The 20,441-nt window shown below is 47.3% G+C and overlaps 1 protein-coding gene across 8 annotated transcripts in view; it reads left to right on the top strand.

The window, feature by feature from the left end:
• GULP1 (GULP PTB domain containing engulfment adaptor 1) overlaps positions 1 to 20,441 on the top strand; it is a 2,424,202-nt gene that overhangs the window by 2,386,816 nt on the left and 16,945 nt on the right. The gene's annotated exons all lie outside the window — the stretch shown is intronic.

Here is a 20,441-nt window from a genome sequence, read left to right as displayed (position 1 = left end):
GGGCATTGGATCACATAGTCGCGATCCAACCCCCAGACAACATGGAGAGCTCCCTGCTGTGACCTGGACATGCCCCCTGGGCTGTCCAGATCACAACAGAGGGAAGAGATCAGTGCCATCTTTGTGGAGCTCACAGCGTATACTGTGTGCTGCACTTTCCCCTTGTCACCCGGGATGTGTGAGTACCGGCGCCGGGCAGCCGCCGCTACCCTTCCCCTGCTCTTGCCACCGCTACTCTCACCCTTCTCCCCATCGCTCTCCCTGCTGCCGCCACTCCCCCCTCCACTGCTAAACTCTCCCCGCTGTTTCCCCGCCGCTGCCACTCCCCCTGCTCTCATGTGCTCACCTCAGGCCTCTACTCCTCAGTTCAGCAGAGCACAGAATACAGAGGAGCGCGATATACACAGGCGTGCATGCAGCAGAGCCTTCCGGGTGTGAGTAGTGCGTGTGGCAAAGCATTGTGGGTGCGCGTGCGACAGAGCATTGCGGGCATGCTTGCCTTTGGCGTGCATTCATGCATGCGTGAGGCAGAGCATTGCGGGTGTGTGTGCGGCACAGCATTGCATGCGGGCGGGCGTGTATGCAGCAGAGCATTGCAGGCGTGCGTGCGGCAGAGCATTGCTGGCGTGCGTGCATGCGACAAAGCATTGCATGTGTGCATGCAGCAGAGCATTGCAGGCATGCATGCGGCAGAGCATTGTGGGCGTACGTGCAGCAGAGCATTGTGGGAGTGAGTGCATGCGTCAGAGCATTGTGGGTGTGCATGAAGCAGAGCATTGCAGACGTGCGTGCATGTGGCAGAGCATTGTGGGCGTGCATGCGGCAGAACATTGTGAGCATGCATGCCGCTGATCATTGTGGGTGTGCATGCAGCAGAACATTGCGGACGTGCATGCAGCAGAGCATTGCTAGTGTTCGTGCGTGTGGCAGAGCATTGCATGCCACACGCAGCTGTCCTTGGTGACACTTTAGACTAAACTTCATCTTCCCTTATCTTTTTGGAAACACCCAGATTGGGGTAGGGTGACATCACACACAGGAGAGCAGATTCCACCCACTTTTACTGCAGTTGTAATATGACCTAGTTCTACAGTAGTTCTATAGTAGGATTTCAGCAGCTGCTTCCCCTAATGTTTAAGAGTGGAAAAATGTTTTATATTTTGCTCAATTAACAACAGATAATAATATTTAGGCAAAAACATTAAAAGATTAATGATTTGTTCAGTTATTTTTTTTTTTTTATGACACCTTCCCTTTAAGCACCTTCCAGCTACCTCTAATTTTGTTATTAGTGCTGATGTTCACCATGAGCACTGGGTACTCTCCAGGCCCTCCTAATATTCTCTTACCCCGATCCACAGTTTGTTAAACTCAAGTGCTAGGAAGATAACCCAAAGTTTTATGTTTGTGGTCCTTGTGACAGGTTGCCTTGTTTGTTCCTCCAAATATTTAATCACACACTAACAGCTCCTATTTAACTTGCCCTGTACCCCTTTTCCTGACCTTACTGGGGCAGACACTTCATTGACTTTCAAGATACGTGTTTGGCTACAACTTTGCTAATAATGTATTGACATGTGCGAAAATGGAGCTTTGTGTCTTGGTTTGCTTGTTTGTGCACATAAATCTTTGGGAGCAGAGTGCATTCCCGATGGTGGAAGGCATCACTCAACCCAGTGCTCAATGTCTTGGGTGACTAAGTTAACTTCATACCTCATAGTGGAAGAACTAAATAATAACCATTCTGGACTATCCAAACAACTGGCAACAAACAAAAACCTTCATAGGAACAGTGTTTCAAACTGACATATCATATGTATTAGTATATGTTTAATGTTAAGCTTTATGGATATAGTCATTTATAAAATGTATTTTAAGATAGACATTTCAAATGAGTGGTCTGTGTTTTTCTTTGGCACTTTAAACTCCTCTATTTAAAGAAATGTCATGTCAGCACAATTTTGTAATGTAATGTAAGGACAAGGACAAGATGATGGCACTGTAATACTGATCACATTGATACCTTTATTGAAGAAATCTGAGCAGGTCCCTCACACCTTCCGTAATGGGGGAGCTACAGTCAGGGCCAGAAATATTTGGACAGTGACACAAGTTTTGTTATTTTAGCTGTTTACAAAAACATGTTCAGAAATACAATTATATATATAATATGGGCTGAAAGTGCACACTCCCAGCTGCAATATGAGAGTTTTCACATCCAAATTGGAGAAAGGGTTTAGGAATCATAGCTCTGTAATGCATAGCCTCCTCTTTTTCAAGGGACCAAAAGTAATTGGACAAGGGACTCTAAGGGCTGCAATTAACTCTGAAGGCGTCTCCCTCGTTAACCTGTAATCAATGAAGTAGTTAAAAGGTCTGGGGTTGATTACAGGTGTGTGGTTTTGCATTTGGAAGCTGTTGCTGTGACCAGACAACATGCGGTCTAAGGAACTCTCAATTGAGGTGAAGCAGAGCATCCTGAGGCTGAAAAAAAAGAAAAAATCCATCAGAGAGATAGCAGACATGCTTGGAGTAGCAAAATCAACAGTCGGGTACATTCTGAGAAAAAAGGAATTGACTGGTGAGCTTGGGAACTCAAAAAGGCCTGGGCGTCCACGGATGACAACAGTGGTGGATGATCGCCGCATACTTTCTTTGGTGAAGAAGAACCCGTTCACAACATCAACTGAAGTCCAGAACACTCTCAGTGAAGTAGGTGTATCTGTCTCTAAGTCAACAGTAAAGAGAAGACTCCATGAAAGTAAATACAAAGGGTTCACATCTAGATGCAAACCATTCATCAATTCCAAAAATAGACAGGCCAGAGTTAAATTTGCTGAAAAACACCTCATGAAGCCAGCTCAGTTCTGGAAAAGTATTCTATGGACAGATGAGACAAAGATCAACCTGTACCAGAATGATGGGAAGAAAAAAGTTTGGAGAAGAAAGGGAACGGCACATGATCCAAGGCACACCACATCCTCTGTAAAACATGGTGGAGGCAACGTGATGGCATGGGCATGCATGGCTTTCAATGGCACTGGGTTACTTGTGTTTATTGATGACATAACAGCAGACAAGAGTAGCCGGATGAATTCTGAAGTGTACAGGGATATACTTTCAGCCCAGATTCAGCCAAATGCCGCAAAGTTGATCGGACGGCGCTTCATAGTACAGATGGACAATGACCCCAAGCATACAGCCAAAGCTACCCAGGAGTTCATGAGTGCAAAAAAGTGGAACATTCTGCAATGGCCAAGTCAATCACCAGATCTTAACCCAATTGAGCATGCATTTCACTTGCTCAAATCCAGACTTAAGACGGAAAGACCCACATACAAGCAAGACCTGAAGGCTGCGGCTGTAAAGGCCTGGCAAAGCATTAAGAAGGAGGAAAGCCAGCGTTTGGTGATGTCCATGGGTTCCAGACTTAAGGCAGTGATTGCCTCCAAAGGATTCGCAACAAAATATTGAAAATAAAAATATTTTGTTTGGATTTGGTTTATTTGTCCAATTACTTTTGACCTCCTAAAATGTGGAGTGTTTGTAAAGAAATGTGTACAATTCCTACAATTTCTATCAGATATTTTTGTTCAAACCTTCAAATTAAACGTTACAATCTGCACTTGAATTCTGTTGTAGAGGTTTCATTTCAAATCCAATGTGGTGGCATGCAGAGCCCAACTCGCGAAAATTGTGTCACTGTCCAAATATTTCTGGACCTAACTGTATGTGTTACTTTGTAATGTATGTATTAATAGTCTGTACATGTCCCTGCTGCATTGTAAAATGCTGGATAATATGTTGGCATTCTATATAAAAAAAATATATTTATTATACCTAACCTAGGAAAATAAATCTTCACCATGTGTAACATAATACATTAAAATAATTGAGCTTTTTTTTTTTTTTATAAATGATGTCGATTATATTATTTTTAACAATACATGTCAGGTGCTATAGTAGTAGATTATGCATGAACAATGTACAGCACTGTGAATTCAGCCTCCATATGACAGGAATGCTGTATTAAAATCCAAGCAATATTAATCACATGTTTCTGTAGGCAGCACACTACACTGTTTTATTTAAATGTGCACATGCTTTACATTTTTATGGTGACCATGAAGTATAGTTGTCGTGAAGCACTGGCATAATATTTATCATAAAATTATAACATTTCTTTCTTTTCTAAAAGTATCACAATAGTGAGCATCTTTTGTAGAGTTGTATGCTGCTGACTTACAATACATATAAAATAAACACATTTACACAATTGTCTTTATGAAATACAACCATGAAGAAAGTGTAGAAAAGAACAGAAAGTTCTGGAGATAAAAAATTGTAATAAATAATTAAAAGAATTTAGAAATTTTATGAAATACAAGAGTTTTAAGAAAGCTTTTTTGAAGTAACACAATGACACTGTCAAAATTAAGAACCCGAAAGTAAAACACGAGAAATGCATCAAACTAAAGGAAAAAATCCCTGTCTGACAAATCGTGAGGGAAGTTGGAGACAACATGGAAGATTTTTTTGTAGTCAGTACTGATCCACAGAAGATGTTTGGGGGCAATTTTTTTTAATTAGTTAAATCTTCAATAGAGTTGAGCGCGGTTTGTGGTTCGTGGTTCTCCAGTTCGCAGTTCGAGTGATTTTGGGGGGAGTTCTAGATAGAACTGGAACTCGAGCTTTTTGCTAAAAGTTCGGCAGCTCGAGTTACGTTCGAGAACGGTTCTATCAGCAAAAAGCCTAGCTAATTACTAGCTTGCTTTTCACTGTAATAGTGTGAGTCACTCTGTGATTCACACTATTAACAAATTTCAGCGTATAGTTTGCGAGGGGGACGGGCTTTAGACCTGTTGTGCTGAGAAAAAGGCTAACGCCATTTTTTTTTTTTTCCTAAGCTCGCGTGTAGTGGGGCGGGCCAGCATGTCAACCAATCCCAGAAACACACAGCTAAGTGGACGTTTTGCCAGACAAGCAAGGCCATGTGTCATAGGCTGTCCATGTTACATGTCCTTGCATTATAAATATGGACATTTTCCCTCAGGACTAGTGATGAGCGAGTACTAAAAAGCTCGGGTGCTCGAGGCTCGGGCCGAGCATCCCAAGATACTCGTGTACTCGGCCCGAGCACCGAGCCCAATGTTATCCTATGGGAGACCCGAGTATTTTTGTGAAATGACCCCCGGCAGCATGTAGAAACCCTAAAAACGGCACAAAAGTCTCAGAAGAGTGCTCAAATGACATGGCAACAGCATGGGGAAGACCCCTTGAAGCATTTATCACTCAAAAGTCACAGCTGTGAACAATTTTGTCCGCGTTTTACGCCATTTTTACGGACTCACCAGAAAACCTTCCAAAATGACACCAAAATGAATTTTCATGGCGGAAATGTTAAGGGAACATACCCAATAGTGAGATAGAGCTAATGTATGTTACTTTTTGAGATCAATACATGAAAGATTTTACGTAAAACATTGTGTGGCACTCCGATGTCCCTGAGAAGAGACGTACATAAAGGCCTCTGAGTCTAATGTGCCCATTTTGAGGAAGTGAGTCTTTGTAGTATTTTCCTTTGCCAGGGCAGTCCAAAATTGTGAGGTTCACCAATGCCCCTGCATACAGACGTGCATGATGGCCTGTAAACCTGAAGTGTCCATTGCAAGGAAGTGGGTCTATTGTAGTATAGCCCTTAGGCAGGGCAGCCAAAAATTGGGAGGCTCCACGTTGTCCCTGGATAGAGACGTGCATGAGGGCCTCAAAACATTAAGTGTCCATTGTCAGGAAGTGGGTGTATTATAGTATAGCCCTTAGGCAGGGCAGCCAAAAATTGGGAGGCTCCACGTTGTCCCTGGATAGAGACGTGCATGAGGGCCTCAAAACATTAAGTGTCCATTGTCAGGAAGTGGGTGTATTATAGTATAGCCCTTTGGCAGGGCAGCCAAAAATTGGGAGGCTCCACGTTGTCCCTGGATAGAGACGTGCATGAGGGCCTCAAAACATTAAGTGTCCATTGTCAGGAAGTGGGTGTATTATAGTATAGCCCTTTGGCAGGGCAGCCAAAAATTGGGAGGCTCCACGTTGTCCCTGGATAGAGACGTGCATGAGGGCCTCAAAACATTGTTCCCATTGCAAAGGAGCGGGTCTCCTGTCGTTGTAATGTCCATTCTGCAAAGAATGGGCGAAAAAATTTACCACTGGGGGTATACCTGAAACAAAGGCCTAACTATTGTAACGGTCATCATGGTGGCGCATGAGGAGAAGGAGGAGCAGTCCAGCGATTATCCAAAGTCCAGAACTGTGTACCCATGGGTGACTGGAGGTACATGGCAAATTCCCGTTACAAACTTTAAATTCCGCTCTCATTTGCTGGTGGTGTGGTGAAGTCTGGCCCAATCCAACCCTTGTTCATCTTGATCAGAGTCAGCCTGTCAGCATTTTCAGTTGACAGGCGGGTGCGTTTATCTGTAATGATTCCACCTGCGGCACTAAAAACACGCTCTGACAAAACGCTAGCGGCAGGGCAGGCCAGGACTTCCAAGGCGTAGAGAGCCAATTCATGCCACGTGTCCACCTTGGATACCCAATAATTGTAAGGCACAGAGGAATGTCGGAGTACAGTTGTTCGATCTGCAAGGTACTCCTTGAGCATCTGGGCAAACTTAGGATTTCTTGTGGCACTACCCCGCACCTCAGGGGCTGTGGTACGTGAGGGGCTGAGAAAACTGTCCCACATCTTAAAGACTGTTCCCCTACCTCTGGCGGATTGGACTTGTGCCTCTCTCGGCTGTACGCCTTGGTTGTCCACTGATTCCTGACCTCTGCCGCTAGCGTTTTGTGAGGGGAATGCTTTGCCTACTTCCGTGACTATGGCCTTCCGGAACTGCTGCATTTTGGTTGACCTCTCCGCCTCGGGAATAAGAGACATAAAGTTCTCCTTGTAGCGTGGGTCTAACAGTGTTACCAACCAGTAATGATTGTCGGCCAAGATGTTCTTAACGCGAGGGTCACGAGACAGGCAGCTTACCATAAAGTCAGCCATGTGCGCCAGACTCTTAACAGCCAGGACTTCAGTAGCCTGACCAACACGATGACTGAACATGCTGTCCTCCTCCTCCTCCTCCTCCTCATCTACCCTGTCCTCTGGCCAGCCACGCTGAACCGAGGATATGACTGGTGTGCATGTCATATCCTCAATTTGGCCGGAGAGTTGCTCCATGTCTTCATCCTCCTCCTCGTCATAGTCCTCCACTGCACATTGTGATGAGACGAGGCTGGGCTGTGTGTTATCACCCACACCCACTACTGTTTCTTGCTGCAACTCATCGCGCTCCGCCTGCAATGCATCATGTTTGTTTTTGAGCAGAGACCGTTTTAGAAGGCAGAGTAGCGGTATGGTGACGCTAATAATGGCGTCATCACCACTCACCATCTTGGTGGAGTCCTCAAAGTTTTGGAGGATGGTACATAGGTCGGACATCCATCTCCACTCCTCAGGTGTTATGTGTGGAGTTTGACCCATTTCCCGACGGCTTAGGTGATGCAGGTACTCAACAACTGCCCTCTTCTGCTCACATATCCTGACCAACATGTGCAGAGTTGAATTCCAACGCGTGGGGACATCACACACCAGTCTGTGAGCCAGAAGATGCAAACGGCGCTGAAAGCCAGCAAGGCCGGCTGAAGCAGTAGGTGACTTTCGAAAATGTGCAGACAGGCGGCGAACTTTTACCAGCAGATCAGACAGCTCTGGGTATGACTTTAGAAACCGCTGAAGCACGAGGTTGAGCACATGGGCCACGCATGGAACATGTGTCAGCTGGCCTCGCCTCAAAGCCGCCACCAGGTTCCGGCCATTGTCACACACGACCTTTCCTGGCTTTAGGTTCAGAGGTGTGAGCCAGTGATCTGCCTGCTGTTTCAGAGCTGTCCACACCTCTTCTGCATTTTGGGGTTTGTCACCTATGCAGATTAGCTTCAGCACAGCCTGTTGCCGCTTCGCCGAGGCAGTGCTGCAGTGCTTCCAGCTTGGGACTGGTGTGGAGGGTACAGTGGATGAGGTTGCGCAGGAGGAGGAGGAGGCTGAAGAGCATGACATTCCGGAGCTGTAGACTGTGGGTGAAACACTGACTGAGGTAGGGCCTGCAAACCTTGGTGTGGGAAGGACGTGTTCCGTCCCTTGCTCAGACTGGGTCCCAGCTTCCACAATATTAACCCAGTGTGCCGTCAATGAGATGTAGCGGCCTTGCCCACAAGCACTTGTCCACGTGTCTGTGGTTAGGTGGACTTTGGGTGAAACAGCGTTGTTCAGGGCACGTGTGATGTTTTGTGACACGTGGTTATGCAACGCGGAGACGGCACACCGGGAGAAATAGTGGCGGCTGGGGACCGAGTAACGTGGGACAGCTGCCGCCATCAGGTCGCGGAATGCTTCTGTCTCCACCAGCCTAAAAGGCAACATTTCCAGTGCAAGCAGTCGCGAAATGTTAGCATTTAGAACTGTGGCATGTGGGGTGTTGGCAGTGTATTTGCGCCTGCGTTCAAAGGTTTGCTGAATAGATAACTGAACGCTGCGCTGGGACAAGGATGTGCTTGATGATGGTGTTATTTCTGCGTAGGCAACTGCAGGTGCAGGACTGGAGGAGGCTTGTTCGCAGGCAGCATGGACAGGGGATTGGCTCGCATGCACAACCAGCGAAGACGTAGCAGTGACATCAGCAAGCACTGCTCCTCGACTCTGTTGTACTTCCCACAAAGTCGGGTGCTTGGCTGACATGTGCCTGATCATGCTGGTGGTGGTCAGGCTGCTAGTTTTGGTACCCCTGCTGATGCTGGAACGGCAGGTGTTGCAAATGGTCTTTTTAGAATCATCTGGAGCCAACTTAAAAAACTGCCAGACTCGGGAAGACCTAACATTTGTACAGGCACCTTGTGTCGTGTTGTTGTTCCGGGGAACAGTTGCCTGACTTCTGCCTGGAGCCACCACCCTGCTTCTTACTGCCTGTTGGGATGCTATGCCTCCCTCCCCCTGTGCACTGCTGTCCTCGCTCTGCATATCCTCCTGCCAGGTTGGGTCAGTTACTGGATCATCCACCACGTCGTCTTCCTCTTCCACACCCTGCTCCTCCTCCTGACTTTCTGACAATTGTGTCTCATCATCCTCCACCCCTTGTTGAGACACGTTGCCAACTTCGTGAGAACGTGGCTGCTCAAATATTTGGGCATCTGTACATACGATCTCCTCATGACCCACTTCAACATGAGCTGGCGAGAGGCCAGAATGTGCGAATGGAAACGTGAACAGCTCTTCCGAATGTCCAAGTGTGGGATCATTAATGTCCGAGGACGTGTACTCAGCCTTGTGGTAGGAAGGAGGATCAGGTTCTGAAATGTGCGGTGCAGTATCACGGCTACTGACACTTGACCGTGTGGAAGACAGAGTGTTTGTGGTGGTGCCAATCTGACTGGAAGCATTATCCGCTATCCAACTAACAACCTGTTGACACTGGTCTTGGTTCAAGAGCGGTGTACTGCTGCGGTCCCCAAGAATTTGGGACAGGACATGCGAGCGACTAGATGTGGCCCTTTGTTGTGGCGAAATTAGAGCTTGCCCACGACCTCGGCCTCTGCCTGCACCACCATCACGTCCACTTCCTTGTTCCTTGCCAACGCCCTTGCGCATTTTGCAATGCTGTGCTGACGTGTATTCACTAGACTTGTGCGTTATATCCAAGTTTGTGCAAATCGTGCACCTGTACGCTGCCACCGACAGGCACACACGTGCTGTTTTTAAATGCAAGCACGGACGCACTAAGAACCTAACAGGTTTTAGGAGCAAAAATTAATAACAACTCTGACACTATCAGCCACTGCTGACTGACGTGTATTATACACTACACTTGTGCGTTATATAATAGTTTGGTAAAAACGCACACAAGTGCACCTGTACGCTGCCACCGACAGGCACACACGTGCGGTTTTTAAATGCAAGCACGGACGCACTAAGAACCTAACAGGTTTTAGGAGCAAAAATTAATGAGAACTCTGACACTATCAGCCACTGCTGACTGACGTGTATTATACACTACACTTGTGCGTTATATAATAGTTTGGTAAAAAGGCACACAAGTGCACCTGTACGCTGCCACCGACAGGCACACACGTGCGGTTTTTAAATGCAAGCACGGATGCACTAAGGACCTAACAGGTTTTAGTAGCAAAAATTAATGAGAACTCTGACACTATCAGCCACTGCTGACTGACGTGTATTATACACTACACTTGTGCGTTATATAATAGTTTGGTAAAAACGCACACAAGTGCACCTGTACGCTGCCACCGACAGGCACACACGTGCGGTTTTTAAATGCAAGCACGGACGCACTAAGAACCTAACAGGTTTTTAGGAGCAAAAATTAATGAGAAGTCTGACACTATCAGCCACTGCTGACTGATGTGTATTATACACTACACTTGTGTGTTATATAATAGTTTGGTAAAAACGCACACAAGTGCACCTGTATGCTGCCACCGACAGGCACACACGTGCGGTTTTTAAATGCAAGCACGGACGCACTAAGAACCTAACAGGTTTTTAGGAGCGACAATTACTGAGAAGTCTGACACTATCTGGACTGTTTTAGACTGTGTACACCAGCCCCAGATATGATGAAGGCTGGTATACGGTCACCACTAGGAATGGCTATATACCCTGCCTGCCTGCCTGTATACTGCTACAATAGTCCTGACAAGGACTCTTCTGGTCACTAGCCTGTATTCCGACCTGGCTATACCCTGCCTGTATACAGCAACAATAGTCCTGAGAAGGACTCTGCTACTGTACTCCGACCTGGCTATAGCCTGCCTGCCTGTATACAACTAGAATAGTCCTGAGAAGGACTTTTGGTCACACTGTTTGCAGCCCTGCTACGGAAATAGCTATAAAGGGCCGCAAACCTTTCCCTGAAGCAGCGACACTCTCCCTGCACTGACTGTCTGGATGGCTGTGAGCAGAGCACAGCGCGCCCGCCGGTATAAAGGCTCAGTCACGCTGTGCGGGCCGGCCAATCACTGCAATTCCACAACTAACAGGGCTGTGGCATTGCAGTGGTCTGCCAGCCAATCCCTGCATGAGGGCTGGCTCTCAAAAGAGCGCCAACATGCAGGGATGAAGACCACGAGTACAGCACGAGTATCGCGAGATTACTCGGTCCCCGCCGAGTAGCCCGAGTACAGTGATACTCGTGCGAGTACCAAGTAGTAACAAGCATGCTCGCTCATCACTACTCAGGACGCCATTATCTGCCTTCTACGTCTGGGTGACAGTCACCACTCATGCAGCTCCTGTCGCCGGTCCTGCTGTGTACGCTATACACACAGCGCTCTACTGAATAGGTACAGAAGTTTCAGGCTCAGAGCCATAGGTGACAGTCAGGTCCGTGGTAACGCTGTTTACAGCTTCAGATAACAGCGTCTGTGTACCTAAGCTCAGGGAAATCCTTGCTACATTTCACCATTAGGATAGATAGAACGTGAGGCTTCCTTTCCTCTACACTGACCCACAACCTGGCCACTGTACCCTCCTGCACATTTGTGCAAAGCCATTTTAATTGAAAAGAGTGCGGCCAGTTTGTGCCATCCAAAGAGTGGCTGCTGTACGCCATTGTTGTGCCACTTGTACTAAGCAAGTCCCACCACCTCTGCATTCTCCCCTCCTGCACATTTTTGCAAAGCCATTTTAATTGAAAAGAGTGCTGCCAGTTAGTGGCATCCAAAAAGAGGCTGTTGGACTCCATTAGTGTCCCACTGGTGCCAAGCAATTTCCAGCACCTCTGCATTCCACCCTCCTGCTCATTTTTATTAAGCTATTATAAATAGCAAACACAGCTGAAACTTAGTGGCATCCAAAAAGTGGCTGTTGGACTCCATTAGTGTCCCACTGGTGCCAAGCAATTTCCAGCACCTCTGCATTCTACCCTCCTGCTCATTTTCATTTTTACTAAGCTATTATAATAGCAAACACAGCTGAAAGTTAGTGGCATCCAAAAAGTGTCTGTTGGACTCCATTAGTGTCCCACTGGTGTCAAGCAATTTCCAGCGCCTCTGCATTCCACCCTCCTGCTCATTTTTACTAAGCTATTATAATAGCAAACACTGCTGAAACTTTAAAGGGCCAAAGTTGCATTGTCAGGGATAGTCAGTGTTGTTTCTTCAGCTGTCAATAAAGCTAGACCACCTCTGCAAACTACACCACCTCTCAATTTTTACTACTACATTTTAAGTGGACAATCTTGTCGCTATCAAAATGAGTGGCAAAATGACAGATTCTGGTTGAAAGGGGAACAGGCATGTTGGAAAAGGAAAAAAAGGTTTTGTCTGTGGGGAAGGTGGCAAAGCTACATTAACATCTGCTGAAGATAGGCCATTTTCCAGCAAAAGTAAGATGTCTACTACTTTCCGTGGACAATCCGATGTGCTCCTTTTTTTACAGACCCAAACAACTGGAACAAAGGTAGATGATGCACAAAAAAAGAACATGCTTGACTGGATCTCAAGTGCTCCAACAAGTGCCCTCTCCTCCACCTAAACTTCCGCATCTAAAAAAAAGCAGTCCTCTGAGTTGACAGCCCAATCACACTTGCTTTCTCCCAGCTCTCAAGTCTCCATCCGCCCTGCACAGTATGGTGTACCAGAGATGGCTGAGTCTGCAGAGCTGTTCAGTCACACTATAGCCTGGGAATCAGAGGTCTGCTCCCAAGCTACAGTGAGTACAGACCAGGAAATGGTCTGCAGTGATGCCCAGAACTTTTGTGACTCAGATTCAGGCCTTGATGACCAAGTTTCTGAGCATAATGTTGACCCTCATTCACAAACTGTAACACCTGTTGGTAGAGACAATGAGGAACATACTGATGATGATTAGACGCAGATACCACATTGGGATGACAACTTAAATATTCTGTCAGGGCAGGAAGAGGCTAGATCTGAGGGTGAGGGGAGTGCAAACACAACGCTTGATGAGGAAGTTCTAGATCCCACCTACTGTCAACCCACAGTCAGGCACTCGAGGAGGTCAACAGAGGCGGTGGAGGAGGATGCAACTGACGAAGAAGTTACCTTGCGCTTTCCTGGACAGAGGAGGAGTACTGGTTGCACGTCTACAACTGCATCCTCAGCCACCACTCTGGCACTGAGCACTAGTTGGGGTGGCTCAGCAGGTCACATGTCCTCTAAGCCTTACCTAGCCTGGTCCTTTTTTGACCTTGCGAAGGATCGCCCAAATCATGTGATCTGTAATATTTGTCGGGAAACTGTAAGTAGAGGCAAAAACCTCAGCAGTTTGACAACTTCTTCCATGAATCGTCACATAAATAAATATCATAAGTCCCAGTGGGAAGCTCACCGTGCTGCAATGCGGCCTAGCGGAGCGGACCATCCACCGCCTGCCCCCTCCAGTGCATCCGCACGCTCTTCATCTTCTAGCAATGTGGGGACAGCTATCACACCTGGTTTTCCACGCACACCTTCCACCACTGTAATCGCAACAGGCAGTTTGCTTGGTAGGTCGTCAGTTGGTTTGGAAGGGGAAACAAGTGCGGGTGTACAGCTTTCTCAGACATTGATAGCACCAACGTTGGATGAAGGAAACATCATGTCTACGCCTGCACTTTCCTCACAAACCTGCATTTTTTTAGGGACACCCTACTCACCACCGTCTACACACAGCAGCCAGATCTCTGTCCCTCAGATGTGGACAAATAAAAGGCCATTTCCTGCAACCCATGACAAAGCTAAGAGGTTGACTTTATCCCTCTGTAAGCTCTTGGCTACCGAAATGCTGCCTTTCCGCCTGGTGGACGCACAGGATTTTCAAGACCTTATGTCTGTCACTGTGTCCCAGTACCAGATGCCCAGTTGCCACTACTTCTCTAAGAAAGGTGTGCCCGCGCTACACCAGCATGTCGCACACAACATCACCGCTTCCTTGAGAAACTCTGTGTGTGAATGGGTGCATTTCAGCACCGATACTTGGACCAGTAAGCATGGACAGGGACGTTACATGTCGCTGACTGGGCACTGGGTAACTATGGTGATAGATGGTGAAGGGTCTCCTGCACAAGTCTTGCCGTCCCCACGACTTGTGCATCAATCCTCTGTCTGTCCAAGTTCCTCCACTGCTTCTGCCTCCTCAACCTCGTCTGGGTTCTCCACCTCCACCCCAAGCCTGCCTGGTCAGGCCACCAGCGTAGTAACTGCGCACAAGGAATCACGCACACCTCATTACTATGCTGGCAGCAGAGCGCAATTGCATCAGGCGGTCTTTATCTTGAAATGTCTTGGAAATAAGAGTCACACAGTGCCTGAGTTGTGGGCAGCTCTGGAGACTGAGTTTGGTAAATGGTTGTCTCCACTCAACCTGCAGCCTGGTAAGGCCGTGTGCGACAATGCTGCAAACCTGGGTGCGGCCCTTCGCCTGGGCAACGTGACACGTGTGCCTTGTATGGCTCATGTGTTGAACCTTGTTGTCCAGCAATTTTTAACACACTATCCCGGGCTAGATGGCCTTCTGAACAGGGCACGAAAACTGTCTGCTCACTTCCGCCGTTCAACCGCCGCAGCTGAGAACCTTGCATCGCTCCAGAAGTCTTTCAGCCTGCCGGTTCATCGCCTGAAATGTGATGTGCCGACACGCTGAAATTCGACTCTCCACATGTTACAGCGACTGTGGCAGCACCGCCGAGCACTGATGAAATACGTCATGACGTATAGCCTGGGCCAACGAGATGCTGAGGTTGGGCAGAACAACCTCATGGAGTGGTCTCAGATCAAGGACCTATGCACCCTTCTGCACAGTTTCAACATGGCAATGAATATGTTTAGCGCTGACAATGCCATTATCAGCATGACAATTCCAGTCATTTACATGCTGGAGCACACGCTAAACACTATTTGGAGTCAGGGGGTGAGACAACAGGAAGGGGAGGAAGTACAGGAGCATTTATATGCACAAGGCACAACAACATCACTGAGGTCCAGACGTTCATCATCACCAAGGCGGCAGGCATGGGACCATGGGGGACAGGGATCAACAAGGGTGCATGGTAGCAGGCAAAATGTTGAGGAAGGTGCAGGAGAACATGAAGAATTGGACCGTTCTTTCTTCCTCTGACATCTCCCCCCAACCTCTTTCAACTGAAATTTGACCAAGGTCTCCCTCATCCGCTGAGTCTTCCATGTCCATGGACAGTTCCTTTGCACCTCTATGCCACAAACACAGCGTGGACTTGGTCTGCATGGCTGCGCAAGACACATGAGCGCCTTCTTGCTGCACTACCTACAACATGACCCTCGGATTGTCAAAATTAGAAGTGATGATGAGTACTGGCTTGCCACACTATTAGATCCCCGTTACAAGTCCAAATTTTGTGACATAATTCCAGCCATAAAAAGGGACGCACATATGCAGGAGTATCAGCAGAAGCTGTTACTCGATCTTAGCTCGGCTTTTCCACCAAACAACCGTGGTGCACGGAGTGAGGCTCCCAGTTGTAACTTGACAAACATCTCGTTATCATCAACAGCCTAACCGTACCAGCAGCACCGTATCTGGTGCTGGTAACAGCAATTTTATGGAATCTTTTCATAATTTTTTTAGACCCTCCTTTGCAAGGGCACCAGAGACAACAAGTCTGACAAATAGTAAACGGCTGGAGAGGATGATACAGGAGTATCTCCAAATGAACATCGATGCCATGACTTTGCAAATGGAGCCTTGCTCATTTTGGGCTTCAAATCTTGAAAAATGGCCTGAGCTCTCCACTTACGCCTTGGAGATCTTGTTGTGTCCAGCTGCCAGCATTGTCTCTGAATGTGTCTTCAGTGCTGCTGGGTGTGTGCTGACAGATAAGCACACGCGTCTGTCCAGTGACAATGTGGACAGACTAACGTTTTATCAAAATGAACAAGTCATGGATCCGCAAGGAATTTACTACCCCTGTGTCATCCTGGGGAGAGTAAATGCTTTGTATTTGGAATGTGCTTGATGCAAATCTACCTGTGAATTGTACAACTGGGGCACAAGTGCTGTCACTGAAGGGGTGGTTGTCTGTGTGGCCCAATTTTTGGAAAAAAGGGAGACTCCGCTTGGAGTAACCCTTGCTGTATTTTTAAAAAGGAGCCAAGATGAACAAGTCATGGTTCAGCAAAGACTTTGCTTCCTACCCCGGTGTCATCCTGGGGACGGTTAAGGAGGGCATATTTTTGAATGTGCTTGATGCAAATCTACTTGTGAAGTGTACAACTCGGGCACAAGTGCTGGCACTGAAGGGGTGTCTGTGTGGCCCAATTTTTGGAAAAAAGGGAGACTCTGCTTGGAGTCACCTTGCGGTGTTTTACATGATTTTAGAAGGGCATGCCATGCCTATATCTGTGTCTTGTCCTCTTTTTCCTCATAGTGCTGTTTTGTTTTCGCATTAGAATTTGTTCTTGTCACTTTCCCATGTGTTTGTGTTGTGTTGTGAGTTGTTTGTCACCTTTTGGACACCTTTGAGGGTGTTTTCTAGGTGTTTCTATGTGTTTGTGATTGCCTCCCATTGTTTCCTATGGGGTTCGAGCAGTACGCCGAACCGGTTCGCCGAACCGAACTCGAATGCGACCTCCGTTCGGCGAACCAAGCTCGAGCCGAACCGCAACCGGTTCGCTCATCTCTAATCTTCAATACTTTATTAATTATTATTATTATTATTATTGCGCCATCAATTCCATGGCGCTTTACATGTGAAAGGGGTGTACATAATAGGGACAATTACAATAATCATAAACAATACAAAACCCCGACAGGTACAGGAGGATAGAGGTCCCTGCCCGCGAGGGCTCACAGTCTTCAAGGGATAGGTGAGGATACAGTAGTTTAGGGTAGAGCTGATTGTGCGGCGCTGTATCAGACTGAGGGTTATGGCAGGTTGTAGGCTTTGTGGAAGAGTTGGGTCTTCAGGTTCCTTTTGAAGCTTGCCAAGGTAGGCGAGAGTCTGATGTGTTGAGGCAGAGCATTCCAGAGTATGGGGGAGGCACTGGAGAAATCTTGGATGCGATGGTGGGAAGAGGAGATGAGAGGGGAGTAGAGAAGGAGATCTTGTGAGGATCGAAGGTTACGTGCAGGTAAGTACCGGGAGACTAGGTCACAGATGTAGGGAGAAGACAGGTTGTGGATGGCTTTGTATGTCATGGTTAGTGTTTTGAACTGGAGTCGCTGGGCAATGGGAAGCCAGTGAAGGGATTGGCAGAGAGGAGAGGTCGGGGAGTAGTGGGGGACAGGTGGATTAGCCAGGCAGCATAGTTTAGAGTAGATTTTAAAGGTGAGAGACTGTTAGAAGGGAGGCCACAGAGCAGGAGGTTGCAATAATCCAGGCGAGAGATAATAAGGGCATGTACTAGGGTTTTTGCAGCTTCTTGGGAAAGGAATGTACGGATCCGGGAAATATTTTTGAGTTGGAGGTGGCAGGAGGTGAAGGGGGGTTGGATGTGTGGCTTGAAAGAGAGATCAGAGTCTAGGATTATTCCCAGACAGCAAGCACGTGGCACTGGGGAAAGTGAGCAGCCATTGACATTGATGGATATGTCAGGTGGGGGAGGTTGAGTGAGGGGGAGGAAAGACAATGAATTCTGTTTTTTCCATGTTCAGTTTTAGGAATCGAGCAGAGAAAAAGGATGAAATAGCAGACAGACATTGTGGGATTCTGGTTAGTAGGGAGGTGATGTCAGGTCCAGAGAGGTAGATCTGCGTATCATCAGCATAGAGATGATACTGAAAGCCGTGGGACTCTATGAGCTGTCCCAGGCCGAAGGTGCAAATGGAGAACAGCAAGGGTGCAAGAACTGAACCTTGGCGGAACCCGACAGATAGGGGGCAAGATGAGGTAGTAGTGTGAGAGTGGGAGACGTTGAAAGTTCGGTTGGTTAAGTATGAGGAGATCCAAGATAGCGTCAAGTCTGTGATGCCCAGAGATGAGAGGATTTGTGGTAGAAGGGAGTGGTCTACTGTGTCAAAGGCAGAGGACAGGTCAAGGAGGAGGAGGACAGAGTAGTGTCGCATGGCTTTTGCGGTTAGTAGGTCGTTAGTGACATTGGTCAGGGCAGTTTCAGTGGAATGATGGGGTCGGAAGCCAGATTGTAACCGTTCAAAGAGAGAGCTGGAAGAGAGGTGTGAGTACAGTTTAAGATGGACATGTTTTTCCAGTAGTTTTGAGGCATAGGGGACAAGTGATATGGGGCGATAGTTTGACACAGAGGAAGGGTCAAGGGAGGGCTTTTTGAGGATGAGTGTGATTGAGGCATATTTAAAGCATGAATGGAATACACCAGTTGTTAGTGATAGGTTGAAGAGATGGGTTAGGGTCGGGAGGAGGACTGTGGTGAGATTGGGAATGAGGTGGGATGGGAGTGGATCAAGCAGGCAGGTTGTGAGATGTAATCTTGAGAGTAGAGTGGAAAGATGATCATCTGTCATGGTTGAGCTGGGTTTGCAGGAAGAAAGCTAAGTAGTTGTGAGGAGTGGCTGTGGTGATTGTGGGCCAAAGCTTGCTCTGATGTTGTCAATCTTCTGCTTGAAGAAAGAGGCAAAGTCTTCAGCTGAGATGAGAGGAGACGGAGGTGGTGCCCGGGAATGGAGGAGATAGTTGAAAGTGTTGAATAGCTGTTTAGGGTTGTGGGATAAAGAGGATATGAGGGATGAAAAGTAGGTTCATTTTGCAGCAGTGAGTGCAGACTTGAAAGTGGTGAGAGCTTGTTTGTATGTAACGGTGTGTGTGAGGGGGGGCAGCTGATTCGAGAGCTGCAGACATGGTGGTGTTGTATAAAGTGGCAGCAGCATCTGCATTGTGTGAAGAAGCAAGGTCTGCAAGAGGGAAAAGAGACTGAGAAAGTGAGTGTAAGTCAAGATGATTGAGATTTCTGCAGGGGGGTGAAAGTTTGTGGAGGGGGGGTTGTGTACTTGGAGAAGAGAGGGAAGAGAATCTGAGTAGGTTGTGGTCAGACAGGGATAGGGCGCATTAGAGAGGTTAGATAGGGAACAGAGAAGAGTGAAGATGAGGTCCAGTGTATGGCCATCTTTGTGAGTAGCTGCAGAGGACCATTGAGTGAAGCCGAAGGAGGAAGCGAGTGTTAGAAGTTTAGAGACAGATGAGTGAGAAGTGTCAATGGGGATGTTAAAGTTACCCATGATGATGGTGGGGATGTCGCTGGAAAGGAAATGTTGTAGCCAGGTGGTGAAATGGTCAAAAAAGGCAGTGGCTGGCACTGGGGGACGATAAATAACAGCCAGTTGGAGGTTGGAAGGGGAGTAGATGCATACGAAGTGCACCTCAAAAGAGGGGAGAGTAACCGAGGGTGGTAGTGGAATTGGTGTAAAGGAGCATTGGTCGGACAGAAGAAAACCAACTCCTCCACCATGCTTGTTACTGGGCGGGGGGTGTGAGAGAGTTAGAGACCACCATAAGAAAGTGTAGCAGGAGAAGCAGTGTCAGAGGGGGTGAGCCAGGTTTCTGTGATGGTGAGGAAGGTAAGTTTATTAGTGATGAAAAGATCATGGATGTAGGAAATTTTATTGCACACAGAGCGAGCGTTCCATAGAGCTCCTGTTAGTGAGACTTGGGGAGCCGGGGCTGGGTGAATAGGTATAAGGTTAGAAGGGTGGCGGAAATTAGTGTTAGAGTGTGGATGACAGTTAGATGTGACAATAGGGATGTGGTGAGGAAGGCCAGGATTTGGAGAGATGTCCCCAGCAGTGAGAAGCAGAGAGAGTGTTAGTAGGTGGGAGCAGGAGAGGCCATGAGGTGGCTGTGTGTGTCTGGAGACACTGGGTGTAAAATGGAGGAACAGATCTGAGGAGAGGGTGAGATGGGTGGGGAGCATGGAGGGAGAAATGAATAGCTCATTACTGGTTGTATGGATTAGAGGGGAAAGTAAGTAGAAAGGGAAATATTATAGGAGTGAAAGTAAAAACACACACAAACATTGTTTACTGTGACTATGTTTTCAGTTACCTTCCGGTCCCTTCCAGCCCAATTCTGGCCTAATTCATTTTCTGTACACTTATAGATCCACACACAGTGATCCACACGCCGACAGTGTCTAGGCCGACAGTGTGGTACAGATATATAGTGTTTGGAAGGCACTCAGGTGGATCACAGAAGGGAGGGGCTGGTGCTCTTCTTAATTACTTAAATCAAAGCTGAACCCAGCTATTGGATAGCATAGGAAGAGATAGATAACAGGGGGTCATAAAGAAAAGTGAGAATGAGGGTTCATGGAGTGTTCAGTTACAGACATGCCAATTGCACAGAAAGCAGGGTACACAAAGAAAGGCAATTCATGAAAAAGAGGAGTAGTTGGCAGACATACCTGTGAAAACCCAGCTGTTGGATAGCATAGGCAGAGAT

This window comes from Anomaloglossus baeobatrachus, chromosome 7 (assembly GCF_048569485.1).
Source record: "Anomaloglossus baeobatrachus isolate aAnoBae1 chromosome 7, aAnoBae1.hap1, whole genome shotgun sequence".
NCBI classification, from domain to species: domain Eukaryota; kingdom Metazoa; phylum Chordata; class Amphibia; order Anura; family Aromobatidae; genus Anomaloglossus; species Anomaloglossus baeobatrachus.
This window is presented reverse-complemented; position numbering and strand designations above follow the sequence as displayed.